The 13201-nt window shown below is 42.9% G+C and overlaps 1 protein-coding gene across 1 annotated transcript in view; it reads left to right on the top strand.

Annotated features, from left to right (window-relative positions):
* Window positions 1-13201, top strand: part of LOC308283916 (histone H1-like) — a gene marked incomplete at both ends in the record, with an annotated part of 183577 nt that overhangs the window by 99698 nt on the left and 70678 nt on the right. The gene's annotated exons all lie outside the window — the stretch shown is intronic.

Raw genomic sequence — 13201 nt, 5'->3', positions numbered from 1 at the left:
TACCTTCCTGCCAAACTGCACAAAAAATACATGTTACCAATCATATGGTATGTATAGCAGAATTTGCTGAGCTGGTTTACTATATTGAGAATGTCTGTGCAAATGAAGAAATGAAGTCTGTCTTTAGTTAGATCAACTGAGCCAGGAACAGCAGGGATGTGCAAAGAATGTTAGAGAGGCAGGGGCTGAAATGTCTGAAAGGCCCTTTTGGTGGAAATATCGAAAAATAGCCGACATACCGCTCAGCTATTTTCGGTGCTTGATACCACACTAATCAAGTCAATACTGGAGATGTGGTGTAACAACATAGATTTCTACACAGAGAGGGAAATTTTTTCAACATAAGATGCTGCATTCAAGTTCAGGAGAGTTTGGACAAGATTGAATTCTCTTGAATGCTGCCTTCAGGTATGGCATGGAAAGAGGGCATTTGCATTTCTCCATAACAAGGATCTGTACAGGCAACTGCCGACTTGCCGAGGCTCAGCAAGAAGGTAGCAGCTAGGAGGATGAAGCTGGCTGGCCGGCCACTGCCACAGACATCGGGAGCTCCCGGCCTGCAGGCTGGTCCTGTGGGAACCAACGCGCGGGCATCGATCGCGAGAATGTTCCGCGTTAACGTATGTGGACGTCCTGAAGAAAGATGCGGGAGCTGAAAGCTCTTCGGAGCTGGCCGGGTGTATGGAGAACCGGAATGATTGGAGACTCCGATGGAAGCTCATCTGAGGACGACCGAGGGAGAGAAAAACCGCATTCATGGTGTGTAGAGGGCACTTTTTACAGACAAACAAAAGGGCAGGGGCTCAAGACCCCTTTGATGTCTATGTGTGCCTGAGGAACAGACATCAAGGGTTAACTCCACACATTTAAAGAATAGGGTTAGGGTCAGTACCTGTGTCCTGAAAAATCAACCAGCAGAACATATCTCCTTGGCAGCCTTTCATGCCAATAAGCTGCAACCAAAGTCACCCCTGCCATCTCAGCTCTCCTTCCCCTATTCCCTGATGACTCAAAATCAGTGGCCATGATTCATCATGCAATGAATGTTATCAATCAAGCAGTACAGAGGGTACATCCAGGACAAGTACAGTACCTGTTGTGACTTTGGACCTATTTAGCCAAACAAATACAGTGGAATTGGCCCCTTTCACATGGAGAAGGAGAAGATCATTTTGTGATTGTCTTAGGAGGACTGCATATTGAGATGGCGGCTCTCAAGATACTGGGGGACTGGCTAGAAGGTAGTGGTTGGATGGAAGCCATTGTCCAAGCGAACATGGCGAGTTGCAGAGTCTTTTCTGAAAGCTTCAACCAAAAGAAAGACTTATTGTGGAAACTAATAAGTAACATAACAGTAAATTAGAACCCAGCTAGCGGGATGGCATGAAATGTGCTTGAAATTTAATTCCGCATAATCTCATCTATTTCATGCAATCCTCACTGAATTGACTATTAACTATTCCAATGAACAGTTTATGATGTTGTACACGTTATCAATAGAATCCTTGGCCATCAAAACATAGGTGTAGACAATACTTATTCTGTATTATCATGTTAGGTTCAGGAGTTATGACGCAAAATGCATTAATTTGGTAATGGTGGAAATTAAAATGGCCACCAGGGGGCGTTTTTGCGATGGCTCCATATCTGAAAATGTTCAGGGCCCCAAACTGTACAAGTGTACCAAATTTCACGCTTTTATGAAAAAGTGGATAATGTTTGGACAAAACCATGGGACTACCTCACAACATCACTGAATTGACCATTAACTATTCACCTGAACAGTTTATGATGTTTCACATGATATCAATGAAATCCTTGACCATCAAAACATAGGTGTAGACATCACCTATTCTGTATTATCATGTTTGGTTCATGAGTTATGATGCAAAATACATTAATTGGTAATGGTGGAAATTAAAATGGCCGCCATGGCCACCAGGGGGAGTTTTTGCAATGGCTCCATATCTGAAAATGTTCAGGGCCCCAAACTGTACAAGTGTACCACATTTCACGCTTTTATGAAAAAGTGAATATGTTTGGACAAAACCACGGGACTACCTCACAACATCACTGAATTGACCATTAACTATTCACCTGAACAGTTTATGAAATTTTACATGATATCAATGACATCCTTGACCATCAAAACATAGGTACAGACATCACCTATTCAGTATTATCATGTTTGGTTCAGGAGTTATGTTGCAAAATACATTAATTGGTAATGGTGGAAATTAAAATGGCTGCCATGGCCACCAGGGGACGTTTTTGCTATGGCTCCATATCTGAAAATGTGCAGGGCCCCAAACTGTACAAGTGTACCAAATGTCACGCTTTTATGAAAAAGTGAACGATTCACCTAAAATCTGACCTCAATCCTCCGTACTATCATGCAGACAATTGTACAAGTCCCTCTGATCCGAGTCAAAGTCGAGTCACAAGTCATTTGGTCCAAGTCTCAAGCAAGTCTCAAGTTGTTCTGTTGTGGGCAAGTCAAGTCAAGTCGAGTCACAAGGTTGTCAAGTCAAGTCGAGTCACAAGGTTGTCATTTCAAGTCGCGTCGAGTCAAGTCGCCTCGAGTCGAGTCGAGTCACCAAGTTGTCAAGTCGAGTCAAGTCACAAGCTTTTCAAGTCGAGTCACAGGTTATATCTCAGGTTTATATCTTGAAGAGCGAAGCCTTTCTTCCTAAAGTAAATGTCAAAAAATACCATGTAGATTAGTCTGCAACACTGCATGAATTAAACCAGTATACATTACATGTCTGATCATTTAGAACCTAGGTAGATGGCAAAGGCTACATTCCATTAAAGAAGTGGCATGTTTGACACAAATGTTTATTTTCAACATTTTTGCAACATTTTTGCAACATTTAAATTGCAAGCTTTATTGTGAGCTTTATATGCTCTGAAAAAAATGTAATTAAAAAAAGCTATACTACAAAATTGCTACAGGCCTATTGCTTTAAAAACAAAAACAAACACAATAATCTTAACGTGCATGCTTTGTTTTGTAGGCTATTACTAGTACTACAGTATATTTTAATGTCATTTCTCATCAGGCACAAATTTAGCTGCCTACTCCACGTGCTATTGTTTTGCTGGCATGGGGTCCTGCTGGTCCCAAAAGGATCTCACTTTTACGAACGGACATTATTTCGACCATAGAGTCGGGTGTCGAAAAGATGACATGTAGTAACAGCGACACGCTCCAGCGACTAACTGGAGAATAACAGTGAGTGGACTAAATTCAACTATATAGCTGGAGCAAAACTTGTCGGGGGCTAAATGAGAAGGAATAAAGCTTTTGCGTGGGAGTTCTTAACCCTGCTGAGGACTGGATGTATGTTATGAAAAGTGAGAAAGTGGTGGAACTTGGAAGACGGAGGCTTACTACTTGCTACCATGAATGGATATTATTAATGCAGTCACAGATCAACGTTCGTGACACTGGTGAGTGAAATCGTTGTCTTATTAATGTTCAAAACACGATCGACCGACAGTAAATCACCAACACACACATGCACACGCGCACACACACTTAGTTCTAATGTTATCTTCGTATGTTTGGTTTCACTTGTGGCGGATGAAGTTAGACGTCGTTCCCTCTTTGTCTTTGATTTTACTGTTGCATATTTTGCATTGCGCGTTCCTCTGTTTACCATCTGTGTGGTAGTTTTTGTATGCAAACTGCACTACTTTTGGAACTGCAGTGGCTGCAGAACCACCAGCAGTGGAGGGCTCTGGGGCAGCAGTAGCCATTCGTGCTGTGTGTGTCTGGTGCCCACTGCCCAGTCTGATCATTGCAGTTTGGCTGTTTCCGTGCTTGTGCTCTTGCTTACATGCCTGTCTCCAATCAATCAATCAATCAATAAAAGTGTGAACCTAGCGTGGCCGTTCACGACTGCTTTGGTGAGTGGCGTAGCGGCAAGTCGTCCGAGTCAGCGTGTCTCAAGTCGAGTCGAGTCGCGAGTCATTGTCTTCCAAGTCAAGTCAAGTCTCAAGTTTTTGTCCTTATGTCCGAGTCAAGTCCAAGTCGTCAAAATATGACTCCCAAGTCAAGTCAAGTCGAGTCATCATGACTCGAGTCCAATTGTCTGCTATCATGGCAATCGGACACTGCATGCATGATTTGAAGCATTGTGTTCCAAAAATGTGTTTTGCTGGTGGCGCTATAACAGGCCAATGTGAAAAAGGTAGCATTTGTTCCTTGAGGGAATATGTGTGGCAAATTTCACGGTAATCGCAAGCTGGGTTGATGATCTGAGGCATTTTGTTCAAAAAAGGAGCAATCCTGCAAACTTTGGAAGCTAATATTAGCCAATCAGGATGGAATATGAAATATCAGACAGATCAGACTTGATCACATGACTATAGAGATACTGTGTACCGATTGGCGTGATTTTTGGATAAAATCTCAAGGAATAATAGGAAAAATTGTGTTTTACATAAGTCGGCCTCCTGATGGCGCTATAAAAGGCTGATGTGAAAAATGCAGGGAAAGGGTTTTTCCTTGGCCTCTAGGGAGTGCGCTTAGAAAGTTTGAAACTGATCGGTGGAGTTAGAAGTAAAACCACGAATCGGCCTGTTATAGCGCCACCATGAGGCTGAACATTTGAAGTGGCATTTCTTCCTCGACCTAGTGGAAACGTGTGTGCGTGATTTCATAATAATTGCACTTTGCGTTTGGGATTTGAGGCATTTTGTTCAAAACAGCTCAATCCTACAAACTTTGGAAGCCAATCTTAGCCAATCAGGATAGAATATGCAAAATCGGACAGATCCGTGTCGATCACATGACTGTCGAGATACTGCCGACCGATTTGTAGGAGTTTTGGACAAAATCTGTAAGAGTAGTGCACAGAAATGTGTTTTGCGAACATCGGCCACTAGGTGGCGCTAGAAAAGGCCCATTTGAAAAATCTAGGGCAGAGGTTCTAGATTGGCATCCAGGGAATGTGTGTGCTCACTTTGGCAGCGACCGGGCCAACGGCGACTAAGATTAGGTGCACACAAACTGCGAGGACGCACGCACGGACGGACGGACACACGGGAAAACATACTCTCCCCCATGCCTTCGGCTGGTGGAGACAATTATAACTAGAAGCAGTGCTCTTCAGAGCAAAGGTCTCCACCAGGCCAGGTGTCCTGGTGGTGCTACTGTATAATAGGCCAATGTAAAAATGGTGGCATATGTTCTTCACCTTAGACCTTTCATGGCAATCGGACGCTGCATGCATGATTTGAAGCATTGTGTTCCAAAAATGTTTATTTTTTGGAACAAAATGTAGTATACCTGCTGGTGGCGCTATAACAGGCCAATGTGAAAAGGGTAGCATTTGTTCCTTGACATAGTGGGAATATGTGTGGCAAATTTCAAGGCAATCACAAGCTGCGTTGATGATTTGAGGCATTTTGTTCAAAAACTGAGAAATCCTGCAAACTTTAATGCCAATCAGGATGGAATATGAAATATCAGACGGATCAGACTTGATCACATGACTATAGAGATACTGTGTAGTGATTTGTGTTATTTTTGGAGCAAATCTGAAGGAGTAATATCCAAAAATTTGATTTATATAAGTCGGCCCAAAGGTGGCGCTATAAAATGCTGATGTGAAAAATGCAGGGAGAGGGGTTTTCCTTGGCCTCTAGGGAGCGCTTACAAAGTTTGAAACTGATCGGTGGAGTTAGGTAAAACCACAAATCGGCCTGTTATAGCGCCACCATGAGGCTGATTTAAAAAATTTGAAGTTGCATTTCTTCCTCGACCTAGTGGGAACGTGTGTGCGCGATTTCATGATAATTGCACTTTGCGTTTGGGATTTGAGGCATTTTGTTCAAAACGGCTCAATCCTGCAAACTTTGAAAGCCAAGCTTAGCCAATCAGCATGGAATATGCAAAATCGGACAGATCCGTGTCGATCACATGACTGTCGAGATACTGCCTACCGATTTGTAGGATTTTTTGACAAAATCTGTAAGAGTAGTGCACAGAAATGTTTTTTTGCGAACATCGGCCACTAGGTGGCGCTAGAAAAGGCCCATTTGAAAGATTTAGGGCAGAGATTCTAGATTGGCATCCAGGGAATGTGTGTGCTCACTTTGGCAGCGACCGGGCCAACGGCAACTGAGATTAGGTGCACACAAACTGCAAGGACGGACGGACGGACGGACTGACACACGGACGGACACACGGACGGACGTGGATGTGTTCTCTGCAGGGTCCTTATAGGAGAGGTCATCTCTGTACAATCACAGTCCTCCTAGTGCAGTGCACAACCTCCAAAATTGTCATATTTTAACTGGGGACCCCACCCTGACAAGCACAACTCTAATACTTGACCAATTGGCCAATGTTAAATGTGTCATTTTAGAGGAACTAGGAAATGACATGGAGCTCAGTATCCACAACAGGGGTCTCCCATAGATAATTTCTCATACTTCAAGTGACCAGCATGTGACATCAGCCATCGATCTATGACGTATGTGTACTGTAGTATGACTTGTCACTCCAAGTTTGGGCAATGTTTCAGCATGATCAGAGACTACCATTGACTATCATTATTGACATGTGACTACGATTGGTCCAGCTGTTTGGACAGACACACAATGGCTATCCTCCTGCAGAACCACACTGTAAAAAACAAGAATATATAGAAACCTAAAGACACGTCAAAATTTGCCAAATGAAAATCCCTGAGATAACCAGTAGCAATATTAGAGACAATTTATTTTTTATTTTTTATTTCCTTTTTTTTACAGGGCGGGTCTAATCACAATGTGGCTTCATGTCAAACATTAGCTTTTTTAAAGCTCCACATTAAAGATGTAAAAAAAAGGGGGAAATAACAGCTTGCTGTTGCTGTGTGTCTGAATGGGAGTGTCAGTAAAGTGTCCTTTTCCTCCTGTGCAAAGTAACACCCACTCTGCACAGCTGCTAAACATTTGTACACAGTCAGACCGCCACACAATCCAAGGCTTCCACCAAAGCTTTTTTATTGTAGTTTTTGAAGTGGTGAAAGCCACTTCCAAGTAGTGGCTTTGTGTGTCCAGAATGAACTGGTTTGATCTGTCCCGTACATCCAGAATGTGTGTGTATCGTCCGTCCCGGTCTGATGATTGGATGATTAAGAATGTCCAATGGGACCATACTTTGAAGCTTCACATGACAATTCATTTTTCTTTGAAAAATATGTGTGTCCCGCTTGATTGGTCAAGCTTCACATGACAAGTCGGCCCTCCAGATAAAATCCTTCATTCATTCAGAATTCATAAAATATAGAACTAAAGCACACAGAAAGTATAGATCTAGAACACAGAATGTATAGATCTAGAACACTTCAAACCGAGGTTTGATTTTTTTATCCTATCTGTGGACCCCTGGAACAATCCACTTTCATATATATATTTTTTTATATGCCTTTATTGATAGTATACAGTAGACTGACAGGAATTGGGGAGAGAGAGAGAGATGGGGAATGACATGCGGCAAAGGTCGTCCGGATCGGGAATCGAACCGGCGCCGCCACGGCAACCATGCCTATGTGGTATGCGCCTTGACCAGTAGGCCACCGGACGCCCCCTGAACACTCCACTTTTTAGGATGCTACTCCAGGTGTCCTCGTTGGAGTCATCCTCTTGTCCTTCAGCCTAATCCTCCTCGTATTCCTCATCGTCCTCGTCCAAACAGACTCTTGACGGCGGCCTTTAGCAGCTGGCCACCTGGCTGCACTCTTCCTGGCGGTGACACTCTTTGGCTCGTTCTTCTTTGCTTCGCAGTAAGCTACCATTTCCTCGTTAGTGTGGTTGCCCAACAGGGCAACGCATTATAGTCCTAGTAGTGGGGCGGTTAACCAAACCAATTGTGCATTTTATGACAGAAGCATGAAACTTTCTACAGTGTTTCTATATACTATGAAGTTTATTTTCAGACGTGGAAGCACTTCTGAATTGACCTCTGCGGCCCCCGAAACCCAAGATGTCCGTCCAAAAAAAGTGTTTTTACCTTTATAACTCCAAATGCATTGATTTTAAGACCCATAGATGTATTAAAGTTAAATATAAAATCAGGCATTGCGGACAGTTCGGTACCAGGTACGTGTCTGTACCCATTTCAGTTCTTGAGATACAGTATATAGGTACACCTGAGTCTGTAAAAGTACCTATATGTTGTATCTCAAAAACTGTAATAGATACAGACACATACTTGGTACCACAATATCCGCAATACCCAACTTTATATTCAACTATAATATGTTTATGGGTCATAAAACCAATGCTTTTGGAGTTATAAAGGAAAAAACACCTTTTTGGACGGACATCTTGGATTTCGGGGGCCGCCATCTTTGATTTTCACGTGGCTCGGCTTCTTAAATCAAAAAGTGTCCCCCAAAGATTATGTGTACCAATTTTCACGCTTGTATCACCGAGTGAACGATTGCTCTTATTATTTCCTGTACTATGAGGCAAGACTCCTGATCAAGATCTAATTCTTCATTGTCAGTTTCTTCATTGTCAAATTAGTTTTTGTACCAAGCTGCACAGGCACATCCATAATACAGTGATGTTAATAGGTTTTTAATGTAATGAGTCCCGGGACCCAAGGAGGGTCTTTCGGTCTTTTTTTTTTTTTTACAGTCAATGCATATCTATTTTTTCCATTAAATACATTTGACCAGGGCCTTCAAATACAGTACTTTAACAGATAGAAGGCAAGTCAACCTTTTTATTTTTGGAAAATATTTGAAGAAACTAAATGTGTACCGTCTCTTTAACAGTGTAATTTATAATGCATAGTACGACGGTGTCACGCAACAAAAAGATACCCAATCAACAAGCTCAAACCGTGTCTGCTCGCACCGCGTTGTGATCTTGTAGACTACATCTGCTATTTTCCGTAGACTCAGAAGTCGCGCTGGCAACGCTACGGATTCATTCGCACGGAGCGATACATTATAACTCTATGGCAGTGATTTTGAATGTCCCAAACGGATTATTATCGATGGAATCATTCATATTTTCAAGCACCACATACTGTGGGTGGAAGAGAACGGGTGTTGTCGCGCTGCTTCAACAGCCCGCGTTGGAGTTGTTTCAACTCGTCTCAGACTAGCTCTGGTCCATAGCGTTCCACTAACGCTATGGACCAGAGCTAGTCGCAGACGTGCAAAGTTATTGATTGCACTTGGGTCTTATGTGATGCATTATGGACAAGTGCCTGGCTCCGTCTGCATTGTCGAACCCAGTGTTCCCTCCCGAGCATGATGTAACAACCGTGCTGCATATAGCCCATTGTATTTAGCTCTCCCCTTGTCTTTTCCAAAGGGTAACCAACCTTTTTAGTGTTTCACGCGTTCCACCGTTGTTCCGCGGCACGCATGCACTTCCAAAGCACACAACTATCGATGACACATTGTACCTCCCGGCCCCCGGCCGCTATAGCAGCCCATGACGTGACGGTTACCCGATAACAGGCTCGACAAGCCAAACCCACGTTCGGTGGGGGAACCCTTCTTGGTGTATCACCTAACACGCTGTGCCACTATGGTCAGAGAGCGGCCCGGTGCTACGCTAAAACTAAGGCACCCATTGAATTCTGTGACCATGTCATTAGTTCTATCGTCTGTTTTAAGACTTTCTACGCGGATTTCATTTGTGTTAACCTAGGGTACAGTAGCATGCCTTCACCCATGAACAATGGTGGCGTCTGTGGACTTTTTAAAATATTTTTTTTTTCGCGACGTGGTAAATTATTTTCACATGGACTCATGGAGGCGATGCGTCCGTGGGACCCCAGAACACTGACGTGAATGCGTCTCTAGGCAACGTGAATGCGTCAGAGACACGGGATGCGCACGTAATGACGTCACTGATAATATTATGCTCCACTTCAGTAAAGCCCTCTTTTATGACAGAGACAATGCCCTATACTGCACTGGTTTACACTTGCCTGTAAGTGGAAAACAGTGCACAAACTGTTCCAAGCATCTGGTCTGAAGAGGTTCTTAAGTTTAAAGCTGGGGGACCACCTGCCTTTACCATGTACCAGCCACAATTCATTGGTGAGGGCTTTGGATACCCTTGTTGATAGTGGGTCCTCATGATGTGCACAGTCAGGGCATCACTTGTTGGCAGCATTGTATCAATACTGGCTTTCAGTTTTCAAAACAGGCCACATAAACTGCATGAATTGATTTGCTGCTGAGTTGGGGTCATAGAGTGTGCATACAAACTGCCAATGAGATAGTAGCTGTACTTGGTACTTCATCCTCACCAAAGTTATGGAGAAGTTGAGGGCTGGAACATATATGCTGTATCTCAATAACTGAAATGGATACAGACATGTATGGGTCTTAAAATCAATGTATTTGGAGTTATAAAGGTAAAAACACTTTTTTGGACGGACATCTTGGATTTCGGGGGCCGCAGAGGTCAATTCAGAAGTGCTTCCACGTCTGAAAACAAACTTCATAGTATATAGAAACACTGTAGAAAGTTTCATGCTTCTGTCATAAAATGCACAATACCTTCCATATAATGAGCTTAACAGCCCCACTATAGGGAAACCTTATAGACTTCTAGGGTAACTTTTTCGCTGCCATTGGAAATGGCAGGGATAGGGAATCAATAGGGAATCAATGGGAGTGGGAATCAATAGGTCAAGTTTCAAATGACAGTTAGCTTACTGCAAAATATAGTCAGGAACAGTGGTGAGATGCCATGGGCTCGGCGAGCCCAGACTTATCAAGCTGCACGAACGCGCGCCCCACATGCACGCACGCACGCAAGCACACGCACGTCGCCAAGTTGTGTGATGGACGGCGCTGTCAACACTACAATTCCCTACCTGGCTGCTTTGCATAACAATACTCTGGTAGGCAGTTCTCACCAACATCCTCATTTACACTTGTATATTCGGCCAGCAGCACGTTCGCCCAGAATTCTTTGCAGACTTTTAGCTCCTTTCGGAACCGCTCCCTCTGCTATGCAGCTCCGAGATGAGGTTCCACACTCTTGTCATCCACAATCAGTCTGTTGCGGGGAAGCTCCGCCAGTCGCGAACACTTCCTACCTTTTGTGAACATTCTATCCAAAAAGTACCAGTCTCTCAAATGAAACAAATAAAAACAACAAATTAACAATGTAACTAAATAATAAGAAATATAATTACATTAAAAGTATGTGTGAATACAGTATTTCAACTAGCATCGAGGTGAGCGGCAGGCATACGTGCACACATGTGCGTGCACGTGGAGTGCACGTGACATCATGAATTTAGAGGGCCACCAAAAATGTATATCACTCCACTGGTCAGGAACCGTCAGCAACCACACTCACAATTTCCAATTCCATCTTTCTAGTTGTACTTATCCCCCAACTGGGCAGCTTTCCTCTCCCTCAACTGGGCAGCTTTCCTCCTCCTCAACTGGGCAGCTTTCCTCTCCCTCAACTGGGCAGCTTTCCTCTCCCTCAACTGGGCAGCTTTCCTCTCCCTCAACTGGGCAGCTTTCCTCTCATAAGGAGCCCTGTCCTCGGGATTCAGCTCGTTCCACAGCTTCCGCAGCGCCATGACCGCCTCACAGAAGCTGCCCAGGTTTAACCCCTTAGTCTTGACGCCCTTATCCCTGATGAACGGGAGGAACGCTCCGTTCTCCTCGTAGCCTTTAGGAGGAACAGAACTCTTCATCTCCCGCTCGTAACGCTCCCTGTCGGTCCGGGCCATGTCCTCAAACCTCTTCTTGTCCTCGCGCTTGAGGTCCCTCCACCCCTGTGAGCATGTCTTTGAGAACACTTTGAAGTTGACCAAGTGCCCGGGCTGCTTCTTCATTAGTTCCTCTCGGCTGATCTTGACATAATAAGCATAAGCGGACATCTTTCCTCTGGGCTTGTTAATGTAATCGACCATGTTTGCAGAATATCTCGATTGCTTGATTAACTGCCTGAGTAAGTGAATGACTGATTAATGCAGTATGTTCCCAGTCCCACAGCCTGTAAATACTGTAAGTGACTCAATAGCTGTATCTATGACGTAATCATGACGTATGACATGCCTATATTTGGCCACGGTTTCAGTCTGATCCCTCCGCTGTTTATATCTATATTAAGCTATTTTTAAGGCATCTTGAATGTGAGCTAGGTTATACGGAGCCATTTTATGATGCTATAGATTGAAAACCCATTATCTTTTCCCATAGAAATGTCCAAAATTATCTATATCAAATTAGAAGTACTGTTCCTATGAAACAGTGTGGGCTCGCTCGTAAGGAAATAATTTAAAACCTATTAATAACCATAACTCAAATTAAAACTCTTAATCAAATAAATAGTTGTTTTTCCTTCATTTATTATGTTTGCCAATGTGACTATATTCTGCAGCGTGCCAACTAGGGCTGTCACGATGTGACATTTTACATGACGATTAATTGTCACTCAAATAATTGGCGATTAACGATTTAATTGTGTTTTTGTCGTTGATAATTAAATTTCTGTTTGGCTTGTAGGCTTTGAAGTTGTACATGGTAGATATGACACATAACCTAAATATACAAAGACATTACTGAAATATTTGACAACTTACTACTTAAAAAATTACTTTGATAGTGGAAATAGCCGATCTACAAGCTCACAATGCGACACGATGGGACGCGTTGTGAGCTTGTAGTCGCGTTGTGAGCTTGTAGATCGGCTATTTCCACTATTTTTTACTTAAAAAATATGTATATGAAACATTTTCAACATTCACGATTATGACGATTATGAAAAATAATCGTGATTATGTAAAATAATCACGATTAGACGATTATGTAATAATTGTGACAGCCCTAGTGCCAACTAACATTTGAAGCTCAATCAATTACTCTTATGTTAAATGTGTCATTTTAGAGGAACTAGGAAATGACATGGAGCTCAGTATCCACAACAGGGGTCTCCAATAAGGAACTTCTCAGACTTCAAGTGACCAGCTTGTGACATCAGCCATCTATGACATTATGTACTGTATGACTTGTCACTCCAAGTTGACTATTGACTATCATTATTGAAGAAATGTGACTACGATTGGTCCAGCAGTTTGGACAGACCCTCATAAAGGCTATCCTCTTGCAGAACCACACTGTAAAAACATGAACAAAAATATATAGAAACCTAAAGGCACGTCAAAATTTGCAAAATGAAAAGCCCTGAGTAGCAATATTAGAGA

This window comes from Nannobrachium achirus, assembly GCF_963921795.1.
Source record: "Nannobrachium achirus genome assembly, chromosome: 4".
In the NCBI taxonomy this organism is placed as follows: Eukaryota; Metazoa; Chordata; class Actinopteri; order Myctophiformes; family Myctophidae; genus Nannobrachium; species Nannobrachium achirus.
This window is presented reverse-complemented; position numbering and strand designations above follow the sequence as displayed.